This window comes from Oncorhynchus gorbuscha, linkage group LG18 (genome assembly GCF_021184085.1).
Source record: "Oncorhynchus gorbuscha isolate QuinsamMale2020 ecotype Even-year linkage group LG18, OgorEven_v1.0, whole genome shotgun sequence".
NCBI lineage: Eukaryota > Metazoa > Chordata > Actinopteri > Salmoniformes > Salmonidae > Oncorhynchus > Oncorhynchus gorbuscha.
Window position 1 is genome coordinate 37,353,262 of NC_060190.1, and position 7,977 is coordinate 37,361,238.

Here is a 7,977-nt window from a genome sequence, read left to right on the forward strand (position 1 = left end):
AACAGTCTTCAGACATAGTTTCAGGCATTTATTTTGAAAAATGAGCCAGAAAGATAACATTGCGCCAGGTGTTCGGATGTTCGGAGGTTGGGCAGCCATTGCCTTTCCCTCTCCTAATGAAAAATACAGTTTTGCTTTATATATTATCGATTATATATTTTTAAAACAACCTGAGGATTGATTATAAAAAACATTTGACATGTTTCTGTGGACATGACGGAAACTATTTGGAATTTGTCAGCATTGTCATGACCGCTCTTTCCTGTGGATTTCTGAACATAACATGCCAAACTAACGGAGGTATTTTGGATATAAAAATAATCTTTATGGAACAAAAGCAACATTTATTGTGTAACTGGGAGTCTCATGAGTGAAAACATCCGAAGATCATCAAAGGTGAACAATTAATTGGATTGTTTTTCTGATTTTTGTGACTAAGCTACTTGAAGCTAGGTGTTAAGCCTGATAGTTAATTTTAAATAGACCCCTTGCCCCTTACCCTCAAGTGACACCTTTTATTCCTATCCCCTAGGCACTTCCCCCCAACCTTCAACTCACTGCTAGAAGAACTGAAACATAAGATAGACATGGGGACATCTCAACCTTGAGCTTGAGTTGGTAGAATGGTCACAAGATTCTGTACATAATATAATAATATATGCCATTTAGCAGACGCTTTTATCCAAAGCGACTTACAGTCATGTGTGCATACATTCTACGTATGGGTGGTCCCGGGGATCGAACCCACTACCCTGGCGTTACAAGCGCCATGCTCTACCAACTGAGCTACAGAAATCCCATTTCAAGGTCAATCTCCACAATTATATAGGGGGTTTGGTGGTGGGAGAAAGGTGCTAGCTAGGGTGCAGGGGCTAGTCGTAGAGGCTATACTGAAGAGGCTAAGGGGTGGCTAACGGACCCATCTTTATGGTTGTCAATTTCACCGAAAACAGACTGCTTTTTTTATCGTCAGCTTATCATGTCAACAAGGACATATTAAGGACATATTAAGTTAATCAGTGTTTTTGTTAAGGCAGTGGAAACCCTTGTTCAAACAAGTGACTGAGGCTGATTGGCTGATTGAGGTTTGCTGCGGAATGGGAAAGTCCAAGAGTTATGAATGAGATAGGAGTGGTCGTTGAGAGTATAAAAGGGTTCAGCAGCCCATGGAGCAATGTACAGAGCAACCATGGGCAAACTACTCATCTGCGTTGGTAAGTGGAATTTATTTTGGCTTATTTAGCTTATAACTATACTATTGATCTTTATTTCAAACATGTTATTTACATTTTCATTGTAATGACAATTAGCAACATTCAGAGTCTATGCTCTATGCTAAGGCTTTGGCTCCCTGTGGAGAGAATTGGCCACTGACAAATGTCCTCTAGTTATGCATTTTGTCTATGCTAATGTGGTCCAATTCTGTTTCTAAGGACTGAGGTTGACAGCACCATGACCCACCTATATTCATATCAGAGGGGAAGAACTGCACTTTATATCATTATCATTACAGTTCTGAATTATGTTGACTTGAAAAAAAGTTTAATATGACACAAAACCTCTGCCTTTCTCTTCCTCCCTTCTTTATTTCTCTCGATTTCTCTCACACTATTCTCATTTTCTCTCTCTCTAGGACTGGCTCTCCTGCTGCATGCACAGCTAGGTACGTTTAAAGTTAATTTCATTTACATGTAGCCAGCATCAAGGTAAGTAGCCAATCAGAGAACAATAACTCGATTTACAGAACATGCCAACCCTGACTCTAAAACCGCCAAACTCCAAACTCTAACATTACTACTACCCTTCCATAGGATCCTCCTACATCCTATCCTGTTATTTCACTAACTGGGGCCAGTACCGGCCAGGAGCAGGCAAGTATTTCCCCACCAACGTGGACCCCTGTCTCTGTGACCATCTGATCTATGCCTTTGCCGGCATGGCCAACAATGAGATCAAGACCTACGAATGGAACGATGAGAAACTCTACGGACAGTTCCAGGCACTCAAGAACCAGTGAGAGAGAGACACACACATGCACAAACACTCACACACAAACACACACTCAAGCAGGCATGCACACATGCACATACGCATGCATGCATGCAGGCACGCACACACATAGACAAATGCAGGCAAACACTTTCTCATTCAGGCATGTACACACCACAGGAGGTTTGTGGCACCTTAAGTGTGGAGGACGGGCTCGTGGTAAGGGCTGGAGCAGAATTAGTGGAATGGTATCAAATATGTGAAACACATTGTTTCAATGTGTTTGATGCCATTCCATTTCCGCCATCCCAGACATTTTATGAGCTTTCTTCCCCTCAGCAGCCTCCCGTGGTACACACATGCACCCCTAAGCCAGTAATAACCCTAAGTCTTGTATTTGGTAACAGGAACAGCAACCTGAAGACTCTGCTGGCCATTGGAGGATGGAAATTTGGCAGTCAGCCGTAAGTGGAGATGCATATAAACATGTAAGTGCACACACACATTTACACACAAAATAGCTCATGCATACACAAATGAACACACAGACAGGAATGAACACCTGAACTCCCAAATTAACACACACATCCCTCTGTGCACTGTCTCCATCTAGGAGCTGATGTCTGCCTTTGAGGCTGAAGGAAAGAACACCAACCGTCCTCGTCTGATGCTGACTGCAGCTGTGGCTGCCGGAAAGGGAACCATCGACACCGGATACCAGATCGCCGAGATTGGATCGTCAGTACATACATACTGGGTCTCATTCATATATTAGTTCTTAGGTAAAATGTGTACATTAAAACATGCATGATCTATCAAATACTTCTTGGCATATTGGAAACTCTTTTTCTCTCTCTTTCTCTTTCTCTCCCTCTCTCTCTCTCCCTCCTCTCAGCGTGTTGGACTACCTGCATGTGATGACCTATGACTTTCATGGATCTTGGGAACACAACACTGGAGAAAACAGCCCTCTGTACAGAGGACCAGCTGATCAGGGAGATGACATCTACTCCGATGTGGTGAGTCTCTCTCTCTGTACCCATCTCTTTCTCTCTCTCTTCCTATGCTCACCTATCTCTTCCTGCCTATTTAGTTTTGAGCTGAGAGGGAGTAGCACATTTCTTAAAAATTATCACTACCACATACTGTGTGTGTTCTCAGGAATATGCTATGAAGTACTGGAAGAGCAGTGGTGCCCCCGCTGAGAAGCTCCTGGTTGGATTCCCCACCTACGGCCACACCTTCCAGCTGGCCAGTGGCTCTAACACTGGAGTGGGCGCTCCCGCCACTGGCCCCGGTCCGGCCGGACCATTCACCAAACAGTCTGGCTTCCTGGCCTACTACGAGGTAATTGACACAGGATTAAGATAGGTCTGAAATTACACCCTCTTCCAATCCCTTGGATGCAAACCCCGTGTATGTTTTTGAGTGATTACATCTGCATCTTCCTGAATCATGCAACTTCCAACCCTAACGTGTGTGTGTGTGTCATTAGATCTGCACCTTACTGAAGCAGGGAGCTACCCAGGCCTGGGACTCTGCCCAGATGGTGCCCTACGCCTACACCCAGCAGAACATCTGGGTTGGATATGACAATGTCAAGAGTTTCCAGGACAAGGTCTGTGTTTGTGGGGGTGTTTGTCTGTTGGAGAAAAGATTTAACTAGGGGTAATGGCGTAGCATCCTATTCTGTTACAATAATCCTTATAATATATGGAATTAAATAGTAGCTTTTATCTTCCTGATTTACAGTAGTGAGTGCATACATTTTGTTATAGGTGACCCCAGCGAGAATTCGAATCCACCATCCTGTCATTGAAAGATCCATTCCCTACCAACTGAGCAACATAGGGCAATTGATGAAGTTCTATCACCTATACATATTTATCCAATTTCACCCCGTTAAGTAAACCCTCCTCTCTCCTCTCTTTCTCCCCTACAGATCAAGTGGCTGAAGAACACTGGCTTCGGAGGAGCCATGGTGTGGACTCTGGATCTGGATGACTTCTCTGGAACCTTCTGTGGACAGGGCAGATACCCACTGATCAACACCCTCAAGTCTGGACTGGGAACCGGAGCTGGTGAGACAGACACAAACACAAGCCTGCTTGTACACAACGTTCAACAACAACCCTCTCTCACTATCTCAACCAGACCTGGGTTCAAATAGTAGTTGAAAAGATTTCAACCCCCTTTCTCTTCTACATTCCCCCAACTCCTATTTCCTCCATGTCTCCCAGGTTGTGCCGCCCGTACGGGCCCCATTGCCCCAGTGATACCTACCCAACAACCACTCAATCCCCCACAACCCGGAGGTCAAGGGGGCAGCAGTGGCAGTAGCAGTGGGGGATCTGGCTTCTGCGCCGGCAAGGCTGACGGCATGTACCCTGACCCCACCAATAAGAACAGCTTCTACAATTGTAGCCAGGGCAAGACCTACGACCAGCACTGTGCTGCCGGTCTGGTGTTCGACATCAGCTGCAAGTGCTGCAACTGGGCCTAAAAAAAACACGGTTCCCCCCTATTAATGTTTCCTTCCCCCTCTCGTATGTCATGAAGGAGCTGGGTCTAAAGGTTTTGTGGTTGTTAGGTCCACTGTTGTCATGGCCCATTCCAACATCAGCTCCACTTAACATTTAAAATCCACTCCAATAAACATCCACCATATAAATTAATCCTGCTGTCTCTGTCACTTTACTTCATCCACACTGTGTGGGTTTAAGTTATTAAACTTCATTGTACTTTGACTGCAAAAAAATCAGTAATCTACAAATCACCTTGGATCCCACATAGCTAGTCATTATCTGAACAAGATAAGCAATGCTGCTCCTTGCCTTCTCAACTGATTCCCTCACTTATTCCCTTGTCAGTTTAGTTTCATACAATTCATTCCACCACAGAGAATCACAGTAAAAGTCCTTTGTTGCAGTCAAACTTTACCAGGCTTACAGACACGGTATAAAATCACACAGAGCTTAGACTGACTCATCATTACCATGACATTTAAAGTTAAGGCACTGACATAAACAACATATAGACAACAGTAAATAGAAAAGTACTTCAACTTAATGGGAAATCTGTGATTTTCAATAATTGTAAAACAGACAAGACCAAGGTTCAAAGTGAAACTAAGCATTCATAATTGTAAATTCTAATGTTCTCACCTTGGTATAAAATACACACACACTCTCCTGCATTTTTATTTGTACATTGAAGCTAAAACTTTTAATTTGGCTCTGTAGTCAATTTGAGATCAAATGTTTTAAATGAGGCGACAGCACACGTCACTTATTATTTGAGGGTATTTTCATACATATCTGTTTTACCGTTTAGAAATGAAAGCACTGTATGTATCTAGTCTACCCATTTGAATGTGTCTAGTATTTGGACAAATTCACATGTGTATTAAAGTAGTCAAAAGTTTAGTATTTGGTCACAAATTCCAAGCATGCAATGACTACTTCAAGTTAGTGACTCTACAAACTTGTAGGCTGCATTTGCAGTTTGTTTTGGTTGAGCTTCGGATAATGTTGTGCCCAATAGAAATTCATATTTAGATAATCTGTCATTTTGGAGCCACTTTTAATTTAAATGACATTGTATGCTTCTTTTATATTATATTAATATGGATGCTATGATATTTAGGGAAATCATGAATGGATCGTGAATAATGATGGAGTTACAGAGGCATACATATTTATTACCCCATCAAAATTTGACCCCCCTCCACTGACATTAGTAAGAGTGAGAGGTTAACACGTTTTGGGGGCATGACCTTTATGCATCTGTAACTTCACTCATCATTATGTACAATTCATTCATGATTATCCGTAATCATGGCAGCATCCACATTAATGTAGAAGTGTTAATTTATTTAGAATAGAAGTGACTCCAAAATGACACAATACATTATTTACCATTCATTTATATTGGGCACATTCCCGAAACACAACCAAAACAAACTGCAAATGCATCAAGCAAGGCTTTAGAGGTTGGCAAGTAGCCTAGCATTTAGAGTGGTTAGAGTGTTGGGCCAGTAACCGAAAAGTTGCTAGTTCAAATCTATGAGCTGACAATGTGGAAATTTAGTTGATCTGCCCTTGAGCAAGGCACTTAATCCTAATTGTTCTAGGATACCCATCAACAATGGCTTATCCTTGGCAACGACCCCACTCTCAGGGGTAGTTGGGATATGCAAGAAACACATTTCCATTTCACCCTCGTGCAGGTTGTACATGCAGTGAAACAGGACAGATATAAGCACCTCTTATTTTACCTTTTGAGAGTCACAAACTTGATGTATTTGGTCCCATATTTCTAGCATGCAATGACTACAAACCTTTTCACTAAATTCAATACAAGTTAATTTGTCCAAACACTTATGACATCTTGAAATTGGGGGACTTGAAACAAGTCTTTCATTTCTAAAAAAGATATGTATGAAAATACCCCCAAATAAAAGGTTACATTTTGCACTATATATTTATTAACTAAAGCAACTAAGGAAAATATACAATGGTGTGTGTAATAAGTAATCAGTAGTGTAAGTGAGTGTTCTGCATGCATGAATGTGATAATGTAGGGTGTCGAAAAGATGCTAAAGCAAACAACTCAAAAACCACTAAGAAACACAACAAAATCCATAAAGGTGTCTGCAGAGTCTCCTCCATGAATTTGGAAGTGGTGTATTTATCCTGGGAGACACCGGGCCCAGGTGTTTCCCATGTAGCTGACGACCCACCCAACTCCGCCCACCGGCATCCTAATAAGGAAACAACAGAGAGAATACTGCAGACAGAGTGGGAGGGTCGTCACATTCCCGCCCATAAAACCGGGGACCAACAAGGGCCCCAGAACAACGACACAGCCCTCTGCGTCCCAACTTCACACAGCTTCTGCGTCCCAAATTGATGAGGGGTTACGTGTTCACTTACAATTTGCCCCAGCCAACCTCCTCCCTAGACCTCAGCAACCTTTGCACAGGAAGCAACATTTAAGAGGAAAGAAAAAAAAACAGGAGGGAGCTGACAGGACAGAGAGAACATGACAATACGAACAATGGTCAGTCACGTAAACATTTAGGAACAGGGCGCACGAGAGAGCATCAGCAATCACGTTCTCAGTCCCCCGGATGTGCCGCACATCAAGATGGAATGATTGTAAAAATAAACACCATCGCATTATCCTCTGGTTTGGAAACATCATGGACCTCAAATAAGTGAGGGGGGTTATGGTCGGTGTAGACCACAATAGGTACTACCCCCCGACCCGACATACACTTCGAAGTGTTGTAGGGCCCAAATGAGTGCTAGCGCTTCCTTTTCAATAACCGAATAGATCAACTGATAATCGTTAAACTTTTTAGGAAAGAAACTAACAGGCCTCTCAACCCCAGACACATCTGCTTGCAGCAAAACTGCACCTGCCCCCACATGACTAACATCCACCTGCCAATAGCTTTTTAACAGGTCAAATTTGCTCAAACTTAGCTGCACCGACTTGAACACAGTCCTCCATCCAAGGAGGAGGAAAATAACGTGGCTTTGTGACACTTTACCTTACGGTAGTCCGTACAAAATTGGTTTATTCCATCTGGTTTACTGACCAAGATACAGGGAGAAGCCCAACTGGAGAAAGAAGGCTCTGCTATCTTACTCTCCAGCATGTACTTGACCTCAGCATCCAGACAACATAGTTTCTCTGAAGAAACTCTATAGAACCGCTGATGAATTGGGTCAGCATCTCCAATGTCAATATCATGTTCTATTAAGGTTGTACGTGTAGGTGTATCAGAAAACAAACCTGGAAATGTCTGAATCAGACCAACCATCTCTTTCCGCCCATCAACAGGTAGGTGAGTGAGAAGACTGCCTAAAATATTTTCCAATCTACCCTGCAATATACAATCGTCAGGACCAGGAACATCCTCCTCATGCACAGATCTAGCACGACAAGAACCCAAGGAAACAACGGTATCAGCCAAAAGAA

General features: G+C 42.8%; 1 pseudogene; it reads left to right on the forward strand.

Moving 5' to 3' along the window:
- Positions 1-1,121: 1,121 nt before the first annotated feature.
- Positions 1,122-4,662, forward strand: LOC124003632 (annotated as a pseudogene).
- Positions 4,663-7,977: the final 3,315 nt, after the last annotated feature.